This window comes from Hypomesus nipponensis, chromosome 28, assembly GCF_054491055.1.
Source record: "Hypomesus nipponensis isolate SF chromosome 28, ASM5449105v1, whole genome shotgun sequence".
Lineage (NCBI taxonomy): Eukaryota > Metazoa > Chordata > Actinopteri > Osmeriformes > Osmeridae > Hypomesus > Hypomesus nipponensis.
Genome location: NC_140388.1, coordinates 8,222,740 through 8,240,482, shown reverse-complemented (window position 1 = coordinate 8,240,482; position 17,743 = coordinate 8,222,740). Strand labels below are relative to the sequence as shown.

The 17,743-nt window shown below is 45.5% G+C and overlaps 1 protein-coding gene and 1 long non-coding RNA gene across 2 annotated transcripts in view; one reads left to right on the top strand and one right to left on the bottom strand.

The window, feature by feature from the left end:
- Positions 1-17,743, bottom strand: part of fbrsl1 (fibrosin-like 1) — a 219,449-nt gene that overhangs the window by 192,928 nt on the left and 8,778 nt on the right.
- On the top strand, positions 13,166-14,728 carry LOC146219867 (uncharacterized). Its single transcript, XR_014751044.1, has 2 exons — positions 13,166-13,545; positions 13,640-14,728. It is a non-coding gene; the product is annotated as an uncharacterized LOC146219867 (long non-coding RNA).

Here is a 17,743-nt window from a genome sequence, read left to right as displayed (position 1 = left end):
TGACTCCCCAAATTTGTCGAGTTCAAAAGATAAGTGGTGATTTCATTGAAACCGTAAACTTGACTTTGGGGCAGAGAGCACGGGCTAGACAAAGGAGGGCACTGTCTTCCGCGACGACGTCAAACGCCACTGCCCCCTCAAGCCCCGCAGCAGTTAGGCTCGCCGAACAAAACAGGCCTTTGAGAACCTCCCTCTGACTAACTCTGCAAAATTGATTATTGCTTTCTCTTTTAAGTGGCGCTGCTGCTTTGTGACTTGCACATGACTTGGCAGCAAAAGGACAGCTGGGTCGCCATTCGGAGCTCTCTTCACATGACTGGTGTCTGACAAAAGACCCCAGCTCCAAGCCCACATGCCCCAGGAGTCCACAGGCTGGACTTCCTTTACAGAGCAAAGCTGTGAGCTTTACACACACTGACACCGAATGCGTAGACACGAGATACACACACACACACACACGGGGCCTGACATTCACACTTCAAACAGACATTCAGTCAATTCCACTTATAAACAGTGAAGGCCAAAACATACATTTATGTCTTTATGTATATAGGAACAGTACTGATACCAGAGACTCGTAAAAATAAAATAAAAAAATCTCCAATTGCTAAATTATGCATAATGGCAATAATGACATTTACAGTGCTGCAGCAGAACAAAAAAGGCTAATGGATGTGTGTATGAGCCGAGAAATAAAATATCCTTGAGCCTTTTTCTATTTAACAATACATCATGCTTTCATGGAGAGTGAAAGCGTCTTCCTGCAGTCTCTGGTCCGCTCAGCCCTCTCATTTACTGATTGTCTGTTCTGAGAGCAAGACATTCCACTTAATAAAACCTTGGGCTTTAAAACAGCCATTGAACCAGCCTAAAGCCTGAAGCACCCGGGCTTATTGAGTGTCCCTTTAAAAAGCTCTATTGAGGTGTGAACTGAAGCATCGAAAGCACATCATAACAGCATCCAATGACCTTTAGCCGGCTCCTTTGTCAAGTCCACTAGGCCGAGCTAAAGCTAATCAAGACCAGTCAATTGCAGGCTCCGTGCTAGTTAAACAAGCGCATGATGAAACGCTCTTGTCAGAAACCAAAACAGAGACCTCATGTTGACCTATCTTGACCGGTGCTCATTACACCCGCTAGAAAACAGAGCTGTGTGGTACAGCCGTTCCCAGGAAACAGAGAAGACAGGGGGGCCAAACGCAGACAACATCTCCACTTGGTTCTGTCTATGCATCATGTGTATTCCAGACTCTGTTATTTTAATATATTCCGGATTTTTTTCTTCTTCTTCTTCTTTCGTTCCCCAAATAGTTTCTGCTCTGGTTGGGAGCTGTAGAGTGGCATGTTGTTGCTTAGCCATGGGAGGCGGGAAATGAGTTGGAAGCCGGTCCTTTTAATTATCCTTCAAATGCTTCCTGCGCTCAGCAGATGTTGGGCTGCGGGGCAGGCAAGCGAACAGCAGGGCTCCGCACTCGAGCAGATCTGGGACCTTTCCATCCTCCCTCCCTGACATGCCTCCTATCTCTTTACTCACTGCCCCTCTCTCCCATACTCCCCCACCTCCTTCCACCTCTCCCTCCTCTCTCTCTCTACGTCCGAAAAGATTCCAATCCAATCAGCACCGGCGCAGCCGAGTGCGGTACGTCAGGTTGCCTTTCACCTGGCTTCTCTTCCTTAGCGTAAGCTAATGCCACAAAACCCGATTACCTTACGTAACCACGATGGATTAAACAGCGATGTAAACAGCGTTGGACAAGTTAATCTGCCTTTGAAATCTGAGCAACGGTGTTCATTACCAAACATACGACGTGCACGGTGGGCCTATCTGCCACGCGGGATTGATCCTGTGTGCGCAGAGTGCACACACAATATGGTTTATTGAGTCCTCTGTTGGGTCAGAACGAAGAAGAATGACTATGTGTGTGTGTGTGTGTGTGTGTGTTGGCTTCATGCACCCCACTGTGACTAACAGTAAGAATGTGTGGGGGTCAGATGGCTGAGTAGTTAGGGAGTCGGGCTATTAATCAGAAGGTTGCCGGTTTGATTCCTGGCCATGCCAAATGACGTTGTGTCCTTGGGCAAGGCACTTCAGCCTACTTGACTCGGGGGGAATGTCCCTGTACTTACTGTATGTCGCTCTGGATAAGAGCGTCTGCTAAATGACTAAATGTAAATGTTTTAACTCTGGCCCAGTATTCGCTCCAAGTGCAGGAACCTCAGATAGGCAACCTCGTCACAGACCATGATGTGAGCTACAAGCCTGGAAGAATGCTCGTGAAAACAGACTCATGTTCTCAAGGTCAAAGCACCACCTTGCACAAGCATAGTGGATGGACCCACTGGAAAAGTTCAATGAATTGAAAGCTTTTTTTCGGGGGAGGGGGGGGGGGAGTTATAGCTGGTGGCAGGTTCGAATTACATCTGTATGTCTGTCGCTTTGGATAACAGCACAAGCTAAATTAATACATTATTATTATTTGAATTTGAATTTAAGGATTATCAAAAACATTTCAAAATGGCCGCCAGTCCAACTGTTCCGTGTCGTGTTGGGCGGCTGTCTGCCCTTCAGGAACCTCTTCCTGTATAAGCTCTGCCCAGAGTGGGAGGAGCCATCGACAGGAAGTTGTTCGTGGTGAGCAGATACAGGACAGCTGTGGCTAGATCCGTTACTACCAACACCAGATTGGCACACACACACACTGAGCAGACATGACAGAATGGGCCCATACGCTGGTGTGCAGAGATGTATATTTAAACACGCACACAACCAAGAGGAATGTATTCATTGTCTCCGCTACTGCGATGTACGTTAAGTTAAACATTACACGCCACATTAAATGTGCAATTTTACTTTCTAGGATGTGTTTATCATGTATGTATACGCACAGACAAAGGCAATAACGCAACCTTTTGTCACACACACACACACAAAGTGGAGCTCTTGTGTATTCCAATAAAGTGCTCTAATTAACATGTGAGAAATGTTTGTCTGACAAGTTTCCTCCTAGCAGAAATCAAAGTAAACACAAAAATGCTACACCAGTAGAAAGCTGTTGCCAGCACTACGTTCCAAACAAGTGATAATTATACAGAGAGGGAGCAATTAGGAGAACAGAACCACCCAGTTAAATATTGCTTCACACAATTCATCATTCCGGGGCAATAAACTGAGATTCAGCACAAAACAACTGTTCCGGGAAATAGAGACGTATGAACTAGTTACAGTATGCATGATATTTCACTGACCTTTCCAATATGATGCGTAAGAGGTGATTCACTACAGAGCAGCATTGACATTAACATCAACACAAAACAGACATCTTAAACACAAAGCTGAAGGTCTGGGCTGTCGCATTGTATAAGGCATCACCCTTCTTTTCAATCCCTACACTACTTGCACTTAATTATTGGCTTCTGTGCTTCACATGCTGTTTTGGAGGAAAGCACTAATGACTAATGTCTGCTAAATGACGAAATGCAAAAAATACGAGTCAGTCTATGCATGACAAAACAGCATTAAGCTCCTCAATCCTGATGCACGGCCTCTTAGAGATAATATAAGTCCTTTTCGCCACGGGTACGCAGCACTTCAGATTAAAGATCCTCATCATCATCTGACCATAATCTAATGATTCACTCAATGTTGAAATAACACAGGCTGTCTCCTCGGTCCAGCTTGGAAACACAACCAGAGACTCAGGCTTTCAATTCGTCCGTGTCAGTGTCAATTCAAGGGAGACGGGACAGCATTTGTATGTATTGATGTGTGGGAAAATACACTTCTAAATATATTCAGGACAGAAAATCCTCTCAATACCGCTGGAATGCAGCACAGCTGCTGCCTGCCTGTGCTCGTCCTGATATAAAATGACACATCAGAGAGTGGTGGACTCCTGACGGGTTCTGGACTCCATTTTGAGCCCGATTGCCATTTCAAAGCCTGCTGAAAAAAAAAAAAAAATCGCTTAAAAAGATGAGCCCATGGAAGTCTCTCGCAAGAGCACGCTGGGTGTGTGCGTTTACGAAAAGTGTTTTGGAGTGTCTAACGGTGTGTTTTTTCAAGGTGTGTGTGTGTAGACAGCGTGAGGGGAGAAGGTGAACAATGCTTGCCAGCACGGTGGTGACTCTGAACCGGATCGGAGCGGAGAGCTGTTGCTGCTGAACGCAGTGTCACTGAGCCCAGCTGTAACCCAACACTTGACTCTGGCGTTCACCCCGAGCAGCATGGGCAAACACAGGAAATCTCCCGGCCTCACAGCACCCCCCCCCCTCCCCCCTCCCCCCTCCCCCCTCCCACACTCCCACACTCGGCTCCCCTGTGCCCCGGTTAGCAGCGAGCAACAACCGCTAAACTCTCCGAGGAGCATGTATTCCACTGCTTCTGTAAACACAGCCCCTCTTGGACATGTTTGTGCACGTACGCATGCTTGGACGCACACTGTGTGCACACATCTCCACAGACTGTACAGGAGCAATGCATTCATAGAGTCAGGTGGCTGAGCGGTTAGGTAATCGGGCTAGTAATCTGAAGGTTGCCAGTTCGATTCCCGGGCCGTGCCAAGTGACGTTGTGTCCTTGGGGGGGGGGCCTCGGGGGGGAATGTCCCTGTAGGAGTCGCTCTGGATAAGAGCGTCTGCTAAATGACTAAATGTAAATATCCTGCGCACGTCCTCACAGTGTGCAGGGCTCACACAGAGATGCACCGGTGTACAGTATTTAAAAGATCCATTTTCACTTTCCAAAACGTAAGATCTAGGTCAAAAAATAGGATATTGGTTCTGTGGGGTTTCTCTCCAGCCGACTATTGGAGTTGACCTTCCAGCAGTTCCCAGCAGATTAAAACACTCCACTCACAAGCCCCTTGTAATGAATCACCACAACCACTCTAACCACTTCTTCCTCCAGCCGTATCCATTCAACACAAACGTGGCCATGACATAGGGAGGCACATTCAAACAACAAGAAACAACAACGGTTAGGTCCCAGAGGCATTTGTCACGCGGCATAAACGAAAGGCCTCGGTAGCCCAGCTGGGGTTAAGAAAGTATTCCTGCCATTTTATCCTGGCTGCCGCCACAGAGACAGATTCTGTCAGGCGCTGAGTCATATTATTTATAAGCCAGGGAGACAAACTCCTGACCTCGCCTCGTTCTCAACCTCACATCACACCAGCTGCTTCTGACTCGAGACAAGGACGCTTCAGGGCAGGAGAGGAAGTGAGAGACAAGCCCCGGCGCCAGGAGAGGAGAGAGAGAGAGGAGAGGGCAGAAAGAGAGAGAGAGAGAGAGAGAGGCCAGAGAGAGAGAGAGAGAGAGGAGAGGGCAGAGAGAGAGAGAGAGGAGAGGGCAGAGAGAGAGAGGGCAGAGAGAGAGAGAGGCCAGAGAGAGAGAGAGAGAGAGAGAGAGAGAGAGGAGAGGGCAGAGAGAGAGAGGGCAGAGAGAGAGGAGAGGGCAGAGAGAGAGAGGGTAGAGAGAGAGAGGGTAGAGAGAGAGAGGGCAGAGAGAGGAGAGGGCAGAGAGAGAGAGAGAGAGAGAGAGAGAGAGAGAGAGAGAGAGAGAGAGGGCAGAGAGAGAGAGAGAGGGCAGAGAGAGAGAGGGCAGAGAGAGAGAGAGAGAGAGGGCAGAGAGAGAGGGGGCAGAGAGAGAGAGAGAGGGCAGAGAGAGAGAGAGAGAGAGAGAGAGAGAGAGGAGAGAGAGGGCAGAGAGAGAGAGAGAGAGAGAGAGAGAGAGAGAGAGAGAGAGGGCAGAGAGAGAGAGAGAGAGAGAGAGAGAGGGCAGAGAGAGAGAGAGAGGGCAGAGAGAGAGAGGGCAGAGAGAGAGAGTGAGAGTGAGAGAGAGAGAGAGAGAGAGAGAGAGAGAGAGAGAGAGAGAGAGAGAGAGAGAGAGAGAGAGAGAGCGAGAGAGCGAGAGAGAGCGAGAGAGAGCGAGAGAGAGCGAGAGAGAGAGAGAGAGAGCGAGAGAGAGAGAGAGCGAGAGAGAGAGAGAGAGAGAATAGGGCCAGCGCTCTTTAAGTGTCTACCCGAAAAGCTTTTTGGCTGCCGGCTTGATCCTTGGATTGATTTCCGCAGGAGACTGTTTATGGGAAAATATTTATGTTTTGCACGTTGGCAGAGTGATGTTACTTTGGGAAGAAGAAGGAACACCGTGTGCTTCGAAACCTTCACTTGGGTTCTGATGATGTGGGCCAATCATATGAAGTGTGCAGGCTAACAATCCTCACAATACTGAGAGTACGGGGGAAAACTACCAATCAATCAAACACATGGTTACCTGCTAACACAAATTAGTAGATAACCAGAACAATATGTAGCGGGGTCTCGTCGTGTTAAAATATAAATACTTAATTTATCATAAAGTTCGGGGCACCACCCTAATATTGGTTTAGGACATTAGGGAATCCTATATTTAACATGTAATATTCAGTCTCATCTTTAGGAATGAATTCGTTCTAAGTGTAGAGCCAATCGTAACATCAGTGAACACGCACGTCAAAATATCTTTACAATGAATTTATTCAAGTAAGGTAAACGGATCTTATGAACAAGTTAGATTATGGATTTAATATGAGTTATTGGTTTCAATGAACAGAATGAAATGGACTAACTTAAAGAAATACAGAAATGGTAAGTCAATGATTACATCCTTACAAATCATAAACAGAGCTCACGCCAATGTCATGTCTGGGAGGAAAGAGCGTTAGCCATAGTTACGTTTGATCAGGGGTTGATCAATGAGGTTGAGGGCGGTTTGCGCCAAAGGTTCATTTGAAGAATCGGAGGTGAAAGCGCGGCTGCGCTGCCGGGTCATGTGGCTGAGTCTGGGGGATCTCAGTCAAGTCGCAATGATAATTGCGTTTTTTGTTCTTCTGTTGAAACGTCCAGATAGTGTCGCGATCACTATAAAGTTGAATCTCAGGAGAAGCTTGGAGACGTCCTTTGGAACGCCAATCCCAATGGCGTTCATGCCATGGTTGGTTTCGCTGGAGTCCTTGATTGATGGTCATCTCGGATATTTATACAGTTCAGAGTTTGAGGGAGGACCTGTCTGGGGTCAGACGTTGATTGGGGGAAGCTGGGTTGTCAACTCCCCCCTCCTTCCTTCACACCTACCAAAGGTGTGATCTGGTCTCTGGCTGGTTCAAAAGATCATTCAAATATTGTTCTGGACATCTTGGTACAGTTACAAAATATAGTTGAATGATTGTTTTATTAAGAGAGCTTTGTGTCGATACCAAGAATGACATGGTTATCTTTCAGGAAGAAGGAGTAGTTACTAGAATCAAGATTTCAGTGAACACAACATTAAAACAAAGTAACAAACATGACACAAATATCCCTCTCGTAATTCTCCACCTTGTACTCTCGTGGTAAAGGTGAAGTCTGAAGAACTTTCCTCAAAAGTTCTGATTAAGGTATGTTCTTTGTTCAAATGCCGCCAAAACGGATGCAAATGGTTGCTGGAGACGTGTCGTCTCAAGCACGCCCTTTGAAGCTTGCAAGCTAGCAGGAGGGCTGAGATTGGGGAGGTCCTCCCCCCAATTCTATGGTTCCTTTGCATCGGCGTTTGGTGGGTAATCAGCATACTGAGGGTGTCACAAGGGCTGATTAGGTTTGTCTGATGTGATTGAATCACTCTTCAGGTGTGGCAAGATGTTGGCTCCGTGTGGTCTTGCTTACCTCACTACATCCCCCCGGATGTCAACTTTCATAGACCGTCGTCGATGAAACTGTTGACATGAAGACAAGAGAAGAAAGACCACAGCAGTGTAACGGCATGTCACCCCCCCTCCCCAGACATTGGCATGGCTATGAGTGATTAAGCTATGACATGACATAGGGAAAAGGTTGAAAGAAAACAATTGAAATAAAAGGAGGCACTTGAAGTGGCTTACAATGGCCGTGGCAATTGAAGCTTTGTGACTAGGGGTCTAGATGAAGGAAAAGTTGTCGGCTTTTCAATCTTTTTAAATCAAACTAGTTTCAATAAACTCATTTAGGTTATGGTTACATTTGACTGCCAAAGACGTACACAAATAGGCAAATAAAGGTGCAAGGTAATTATAGTATACTTTAACACAATTATAGTTACTAAGTAGCTTCTTGAAGTCAACTTAACTAAACCACATTGACGAACTGCATCTAACAATGTAACTTTAGTTTGGCAACCACTGTTTAAGACACAGTTAGCTGCGGGAATAGTCAATGCTTTTTCCGAAAAGCTATCGTGGCGGCATAATAGGTTACGTGTAGAAACTGCGTTGTTTAGTTGCTTCTAAACAAAAAGTCCTTCGGGACTAATCACTGTCTGTTTCCCTGAACTAGACATGTGCACCAACGTATTAGTTGGTTGGTTAATTCACTTAACCAAATAGCTACACTATTAAAATAGAGGCTATAATAAAGGCTCCTATGCTACTTTCCTTGAAGAGCTGGCCGAGGCAGATTACAACGTAAATGTCGGGGCAGCGGTGTTTCTGAGCACGCGCGTACCTCCGGTCAAACCTAGCTGCTTCCTTTGAGCTAGCTGGTCCCACGCACATACACATTAAAAGCTTGGCCTTATTTTACAAAACAATTGAATACGCACACAGCCACTGTAGCCCAGGCACAGTGGTATTAAAAACATGATGTTACATATAGTTAGAGCTAGCTCTATTTTAACAGTTCGTTTCACAAAAGTTACGATTGCTCATTTCAATCTATCTTAGCCTCACACAGGGCACCATTATGTAGCGGGGTCTCGTCGTGTTAAAATAGAAATACTTAATTTATCATAAAGTTCGGGGCACCACCCTAATATTGGTTTAGGACATTAGGGAATCCTATATTTAACATGTAATATTCAGTCTCATCTTTAGGAATGAATTCGTTCTAAGTGTAGAGCCAATCGTAACATCAGTGAACACGCACGTCAAAATATCTTTACAATGAATTTATTCAAGTAAGGTAAACGGATCTTATGAACAAGTTAGATTATGGATTTAATATGAGTTATTGGTTTCAATGAACAGAATGAAATGGACTAACTTAAAGAAATACAGAAATGGTAAGTCAATGATTACATCCTTACAAATCATAAACAGAGCTCACGCCAATGTCATGTCTGGGAGGAAAGAGCGTTAGCCATAGTTACGTTTGATCAGGGGTTGATCAATGAGGTTGAGGGCGGTTTGCGCCAAAGGTTCATTTGAAGAATCGGAGGTGAAAGCGCGGCTGCGCTGCCGGGTCATGTGGCTGAGTCTGGGGGATCTCAGTCAAGTCGCAATGATAATTGCGTTTTTTGTTCTTCTGTTGAAACGTCCAGATAGTGTCGCGATCACTATAAAGTTGAATCTCAGGAGAAGCTTGGAGACGTCCTTTGGAACGCCAATCCCAATGGCGTTCATGCCATGGTTGGTTTCGCTGGAGTCCTTGATTGATGGTCATCTCAGATATTTATACAGTTCAGAGTTCGAGGGAGGACCTGTCTGGGGTCAGACGTTGATTGGGGGAAGCTGGGTTGTCAACTCCCCCCTCCTTCCTTCACACCTACCAAAGGTGTGATCTGGTCTCTGGCTGGTTCAAAAGATCATTCAAATATTGTTCTGGACATCTTGGTACAGTTACAAAATATAGTTGAATGATTGTTTTATTAAGAGAGCTTTGTGTCGATACCAAGAATGACATGGTTATCTTTCAGGAAGAAGGAGTAGTTACTAGAATCAAGATTTCAGTGAACACAACATTAAAACAAAGTAACAAACATGACACAAATATCCCTCTCGTAATTCTCCACCTTGTACTCTCGTGGTAAAGGTGAAGTCTGAAGAACTTTCCTCAAAAGTTCTGATTAAGGTATGTTCTTTGTTCAAATGCCGCCAAAACGGATGCAAATGGTTGCTGGAGACGTGTCGTCTCAAGCACGCCCTTTGAAGCTTGCAAGCTAGCAGGAGGGCTGAGATTGGGGAGGTCCTCCCCCCAATTCTATGGTTCCTTTGCATCGGCGTTTGGTGGGTAATCAGCATACTGAGGGTGTCACAAGGGCTGATTAGGTTTGTCTGATGTGATTGAATCACTCTTCAGGTGTGGCAAGATGTTGGCTCCGTGTGGTCTTGCTTACCTCACTACATCCCCCCGGATGTCAACTTTCATAGACCGTCGTCGATGAAACTGTTGACATGAAGACAAGAGAAGAAAGACCACAGCAGTGTAACGGCATGTCACCCCCCCTCCCCAGACATTGGCATGGCTATGAGTGATTAAGCTATGACATGACATAGGGAAAAGGTTGAAAGAAAACAATTGAAATAAAAGGAGGCACTTGAAGTGGCTTACAATGGCCGTGGCAATTGAAGCTTTGTGACTAGGGGTCTAGATGAAGGAAAAGTTGTCGGCTTTTCAATCTTTTTAAATCAAACTAGTTTCAATAAACTCATTTAGGTTATGGTTACATTTGACTGCCAAAGACGTACACAAATAGGCAAATAAAGGTGCAAGGTAATTATAGTATACTTTAACACAATTATAGTTACTAAGTAGCTTCTTGAAGTCAACTTAACTAAACCACATTGACGAACTGCATCTAACAATGTAACTTTAGTTTGGCAACCACTGTTTAAGACACAGTTAGCTGCGGGAATAGTCAATGCTTTTTCCGAAAAGCTATCGTGGCGGCATAATAGGTTACGTGTAGAAACTGCGTTGTTTAGTTGCTTCTAAACAAAAAGTCCTTCGGGACTAATCACTGTCTGTTTCCCTGAACTAGACATGTGCACCAACGTATTAGTTGGTTGGTTAATTCACTTAACCAAATAGCTACACTATTAAAATAGAGGCTATAATAAAGGCTCCTATGCTACTTTCCTTGAAGAGCTGGCCGAGGCAGATTACAACGTAAATGTCGGGGCAGCGGTGTTTCTGAGCACGCGCGTACCTCCGGTCAAACCTAGCTGCTTCCTTTGAGCTAGCTGGTCCCACGCACATACACATTAAAAGCTTGGCCTTATTTTACAAAACAATTGAATACGCACACAGCCACTGTAGCCCAGGCACAGTGGTATTAAAAACATGATGTTACATATAGTTAGAGCTAGCTCTATTTTAACAGTTCGTTTCACAAAAGTTACGATTGCTCATTTCAATCTATCTTAGCCTCACACGGGGCGCCATTATCTTGCCACACCTGAAGAGTGATTCAATCACATCAGACAAACCTAATCAGCCCTTGTGACACCCTCAGTATGCTGATTACCCACCAAACGCCGATGCAAAGGAACCATAGAATTGGGGGGGAGGACCTCCCCAATCTCAGCCCTCCTGCTAGCTTGCAAGCTTCAAAGGGCGTGCTTGAGACGACACGTCTCCAGCAACCATTTGCATCCGTTTTGGCGGCATTTGAACAAAGAACATACCTTAATCAGAACTTTTGAGGAAAGTTCTTCAGACTTCACCTTTACCACGAGAGTACAAGGTGGAGAATTACGAGAGGGATATTTGTGTCATGTTTGTTACTTTGTTTTAATGTTGTGTTCACTGAAATCTTGATTCTAGTAACTACTCCTTCTTCCTGAAAGATAACCATGTCATTCTTGGTATCGACACAAAGCTCTCTTAATAAAACAATCATTCAACTATATTTTGTAACTGTACCAAGATGTCCAGAACAATATTTGAATGATCTTTTGAACCAGCCAGAGACCAGATCACACCTTTGGTAGGTGTGAAGGAAGGAGGGGGGAGTTGACAACCCAGCTTCCCCCAATCAACGTCTGACCCCAGACAGGTCCTCCCTCAAACTCTGAACTGTATAAATATCCGAGATGACCATCAATCAAGGACTCCAGCGAAACCAACCATGGCATGAACGCCATTGGGATTGGCGTTCCAAAGGACGTCTCCAAGCTTCTCCTGAGATTCAACTTTATAGTGATCGCGACACTATCTGGACGTTTCAACAGAAGAACAAAAAACGCAATTATCATTGCGACTTGACTGAGATCCCCCAGACTCAGCCACATGACCCGGCAGCGCAGCCGCGCTTTCACCTCCGATTCTTCAAATGAACCTTTGGCGCAAACCGCCCTCAACCTCATTGATCAACCCCTGATCAAACGTAACTATGGCTAACGCTCTTTCCTCCCAGACATGACATTGGCGTGAGCTCTGTTTATGATTTGTAAGGATGTAATCATTGACTTACCATTTCTGTATTTCTTTAAGTTAGTCCATTTCATTCTGTTCATTGAAACCAATAACTCATATTAAATCCATAATCTAACTTGTTCATAAGATCCGTTTACCTTACTTGAATAAATTCATTGTAAAGATATTTTGACGTGCGTGTTCACTGATGTTACGATTGGCTCTACACTTAGAACGAATTCATTCCTAAAGATGAGACTGAATATTACATGTTAAATATAGGATTCCCTAATGTCCTAAACCAATATTAGGGTGGTGCCCCGAACTTTATGATAAATTAAGTATTTCTATTTTAACACGACGAGACCCCGCTACATAATGGTGCCCTGTGTGAGGCTAAGATAGATTGAAATGAGCAATCGTAACTTTTGTGAAACGAACTGTTAAAATAGAGCTAGCTCTAACTATATGTAACATCATGTTTTTAATACCACTGTGCCTGGGCTACAGTGGCTGTGTGCGTATTCAATTGTTTTGTAAAATAAGGCCAAGCTTTTAATGTGTATGTGCGTGGGACCAGCTAGCTCAAAGGAAGCAGCTAGGTTTGACCGGAGGTACGCGCGTGCTCAGAAACACCGCTGCCCCGACATTTACGTTGTAATCTGCCTCGGCCAGCTCTTCAAGGAAAGTAGCATAGGAGCCTTTATTATAGCCTCTATTTTAATAGTGTAGCTATTTGGTTAAGTGAATTAACCAACCAACTAATACGTTGGTGCACATGTCTAGTTCAGGGAAACAGACAGTGATTAGTCCCGAAGGACTTTTTGTTTAGAAGCAACTAAACAACGCAGTTTCTACACGTAACCTATTATGCCGCCACGATAGCTTTTCGGAAAAAGCATTGACTATTCCCGCAGCTAACTGTGTCTTAAACAGTGGTTGCCAAACTAAAGTTACATTGTTAGATGCAGTTCGTCAATGTGGTTTAGTTAAGTTGACTTCAAGAAGCTACTTAGTAACTATAATTGTGTTAAAGTATACTATAATTACCTTGCACCTTTATTTGCCTATTTGTGTACGTCTTTGGCAGTCAAATGTAACCATAACCTAAATGAGTTTATTGAAACTAGTTTGATTTAAAAAGATTGAAAAGCCGACAACTTTTCCTTCATCTAGACCCCTAGTCACAAAGCTTCAATTGCCACGGCCATTGTAAGCCACTTCAAGTGCCTCCTTTTATTTCAATTGTTTTCTTTCAACCTTTTCCCTATGTCATGTCATAGCTTAATCACTCATAGCCATGCCAATGTCTGGGGAGGGGGGGTGACATGCCGTTACACTGCTGTGGTCTTTCTTCTCTTGTCTTCATGTCAACAGTTTCATCGACGACGGTCTATGAAAGTTGACATCCGGGGGGATGTAGTGAGGTAAGCAAGACCACACGGAGCCAACATCTTGCCACACCTGAAGAGTGATTCAATCACATCAGACAAACCTAATCAGCCCTTGTGACACCCTCAGTATGCTGATTACCCACCAAACGCCGATGCAAAGGAACCATAGAATTGGGGGGGAGGACCTCCCCAATCTCAGCCCTCCTGCTAGCTTGCAAGCTTCAAAGGGCGTGCTTGAGACGACACGTCTCCAGCAACCATTTGCATCCGTTTTGGCGGCATTTGAACAAAGAACATACCTTAATCAGAACTTTTGAGGAAAGTTCTTCAGACTTCACCTTTACCACGAGAGTACAAGGTGGAGAATTACGAGAGGGATATTTGTGTCATGTTTGTTACTTTGTTTTAATGTTGTGTTCACTGAAATCTTGATTCTAGTAACTACTCCTTCTTCCTGAAAGATAACCATGTCATTCTTGGTATCGACACAAAGCTCTCTTAATAAAACAATCATTCAACTATATTTTGTAACTGTACCAAGATGTCCAGAACAATATTTGAATGATCTTTTGAACCAGCCAGAGACCAGATCACACCTTTGGTAGGTGTGAAGGAAGGAGGGGGGAGTTGACAACCCAGCTTCCCCCAATCAACGTCTGACCCCAGACAGGTCCTCCCTCGAACTCTGAACTGTATAAATATCTGAGATGACCATCAATCAAGGACTCCAGCGAAACCAACCATGGCATGAACGCCATTGGGATTGGCGTTCCAAAGGACGTCTCCAAGCTTCTCCTGAGATTCAACTTTATAGTGATCGCGACACTATCTGGACGTTTCAACAGAAGAACAAAAAACGCAATTATCATTGCGACTTGACTGAGATCCCCCAGACTCAGCCACATGACCCGGCAGCGCAGCCGCGCTTTCACCTCCGATTCTTCAAATGAACCTTTGGCGCAAACCGCCCTCAACCTCATTGATCAACCCCTGATCAAACGTAACTATGGCTAACGCTCTTTCCTCCCAGACATGACATTGGCGTGAGCTCTGTTTATGATTTGTAAGGATGTAATCATTGACTTACCATTTCTGTATTTCTTTAAGTTAGTCCATTTCATTCTGTTCATTGAAACCAATAACTCATATTAAATCCATAATCTAACTTGTTCATAAGATCCGTTTACCTTACTTGAATAAATTCATTGTAAAGATATTTTGACGTGCGTGTTCACTGATGTTACGATTGGCTCTACACTTAGAACGAATTCATTCCTAAAGATGAGACTGAATATTACATGTTAAATATAGGATTCCCTAATGTCCTAAACCAATATTAGGGTGGTGCCCCGAACTTTATGATAAATTAAGTATTTCTATTTTAACACGACGAGACCCCGCTACAAATAGACCAGACATCAAATCAAATGTTTTTGTATAGCCCTTTTTACACGCAAGCATGTCACAGAGGGCTTTGCATACGCCCATAGAACTGCCCCTCAACCAACCTAAACCCGCAATGCTTTGGGGCTATCTTGTTGTTATTATCAGTGACCCATGCACTTTGTAAAGCTCTCTCTTGGAAGTCGCTTTGGATAAAATCGTCTGCTAAATGAATAAATGTAAATGTAAACCCTCAAGACATCCAACACTTCAGAACAATCACACCATGTTAAACATTGGCCCCTGGGGTGTCCCTGTCATGTCGAAGCCCCCACACTAACTACATTTCCCAGAAGACACCCTACACCCACACAGCTCAGTGAGCAGACCAGTCAAACTGTATCTATTACTCTTCCTGCTGACTATAAAAACCACAAATCCCAGAGGACACGCCGGAATTTTCCGGGGCAGCTGGAGTGACCGGGAGTCGTCACCAGGGGGCCGTGAGGCCCGGGAGGAGAGGCAGCCTCCAGCCCCAAGTCGCTCTGGCTAAGAGCGTCTGCTCGAGGACTACATGTAAATGTGATCGTCCTCCATGATTCATGTCTCCTCTTCCTCACCCTTGGCCGGACCAGGCTCTCTAAGGCCGGCCGAGCACCGTCCCGCACGCACGGCCACGTTTTCCGTCTCTGCCATCCACAGCCGTGGCATCACAAGGCTGGGTTCAGGAGAGGGGCCGTCCAGAGGACACTGCCCAGCGTCCCTCGTGCATACAAATTAGACGAGACTAACAAGAACATGACGAGATGTTGGTGGGGGGGGGGGGGGGTTAGGGGTGGAGGGGGCGCATGGGGGGAGGGTCATCTTCTGGCAGGCTCCCTGCGAAACAGTCTGACCTAATGGAAGGACCGGGGGGGGGGGGGGGGAGTGACAGGCACGAGCGACGCTTTAGGTCACAGCTATTTACTGTTCCAGCCTCAAAGACGCCATTTGTGCGAGAGGCAGAGAGAATGGATGCAGCTACGCTAGGGTTGGCCTGGTCTCGAGCACAAAGGCCGGGCAGATCTGCTCAGGTATTCTCCCCCCCCCCAGAGAAGAAAGTGCCTGGTCACCACAGCTGGGGTCTGAACAGCCCCAGTTAATCGGGCTGAGAGGATATTTTACATTGTGATCATTTGGCATGTACGCTTTTATCCAAAGTGACATGCAAATTGTGCATGTAGGAAGTACAACAGAAGATCAAGTGCTCACAGTTCAACTATCACACACTTTTGCAGTGTGTCTTTTCCTGTGGAACCTGTGTGTTAGCAAGGAACCCCGAGACTAGTGTTCAGTAGCATGCACAGCCAAACACTAGTCTCAGACGCAGGAGTAGGGCCCAATTAAAGGGTTTCTGTTGAGTCATTTCCCTCTTCTTCAAATGAGAGTCGTTACAGACAGAGAAGCGCCCTACTCTATATCAAAGTGCTGTCTTATCTCGTTTACTTTAGAGGGAAAACGGGTGATGAGGCGCTTAATTAGGCTATCCAGCTTTAATGTCTTCAAGCATACAGACTTAGGCCCTACTGTGTAGACCCAAGCGAGAAGAACGGCATGTGTTTGTGTGTGCGGCGCGGTCAAGTGGGCCGTTTTTTGGTTGTGCAACCTGTGCTGATGAGATCAGACCGCCAGGGCCCCCGGACCCTCCACATTTGCAAACGGTGAATGTCAAACTGAAGCTGTTGATTTTAAACATTAACTGCTTCAGAGAACATCCCTCCTGATGTTTCGTCAACACGCCGCGTGCACAACCACGCGGGGCAAGTAGCCTACAGAGCACGTCGCACTGTCGCTACTCCTTATCATACTGTGGCGTTTTTGAGGTTTCCAAAACCGACCCCAAATCTACGACCACAGATTGTCAAGTGTTTTGTCCATATGACACAGAACAAAAACACCGTAGAACAAGATGTCTCTTAGTAGATAAAACCAGCACAACCAAAAAACTCCTCTCTTTGAAAAGCCAAAGGGGAAGTAGGGAAGCATATTCAAATCACAGATAATTATTTGCTCGGGAGCATACAAAGTAACAGCATGTCAAACGTAGCTTTGTAGCCCACTCAGCAATGTGCAGTAGATACTTCAACTGGTTGTGTCTCATGTGGATAAGCAGTACACCACCAGCTCCTATGACACACTTGTTAGCAAAGCTACTGTATTGCCACTGTAGGACTATGCTATAGCTTGACACACAGCAGCAGTTTGCCTAGACTGACTAACTCCAGCGCTTGCTAACGTTTCCCTGCCACTCATGGAGGAATGTGCTACTGATAAGATGAGTGTTAAGAGGCGCGGCTAGCAGCCCAGTCGTGTAATCTAATTGTGGTGATTGAGGCCGGAGCCAAACTCTGCAAAAAACCCAAACATTTCTCAGCCCCAGGACCCCGGCCAAGGTAGCGTCGTCGCTATGACAACGCCACCTCCCCCCCCCCAGAGTTTGGGAAACAACAGCATAATAACTGTTTTCAATCATGACAAATATATGTGTCTGGTTCTGCACCTTTTCCCAGCAAAGCACATAAGCCAGCTGTAGCAGCACAGTTCAACAGTACAGCCATTGTGCATTCTGCACTTGAACGCTGCTTGTGTTTTGCCTCCAGGGCCCCTGAACACAACATAAGCTCACTTTACTCTTTGTCTGCAAGTGAATTCCTGACATAGATCGGGTTGCAAAGCCAATAAACAATCTGGACAGATTGAGACCGTCCTGGGTGGATTCTCACAGTGCCTGTCGAATGAGAGACAGGCCAAGCGGTGTGTGAGGAGAAGAGAGTTCCTGGCCGAGGCAAGCCCACCTGCTGTTCTCTAG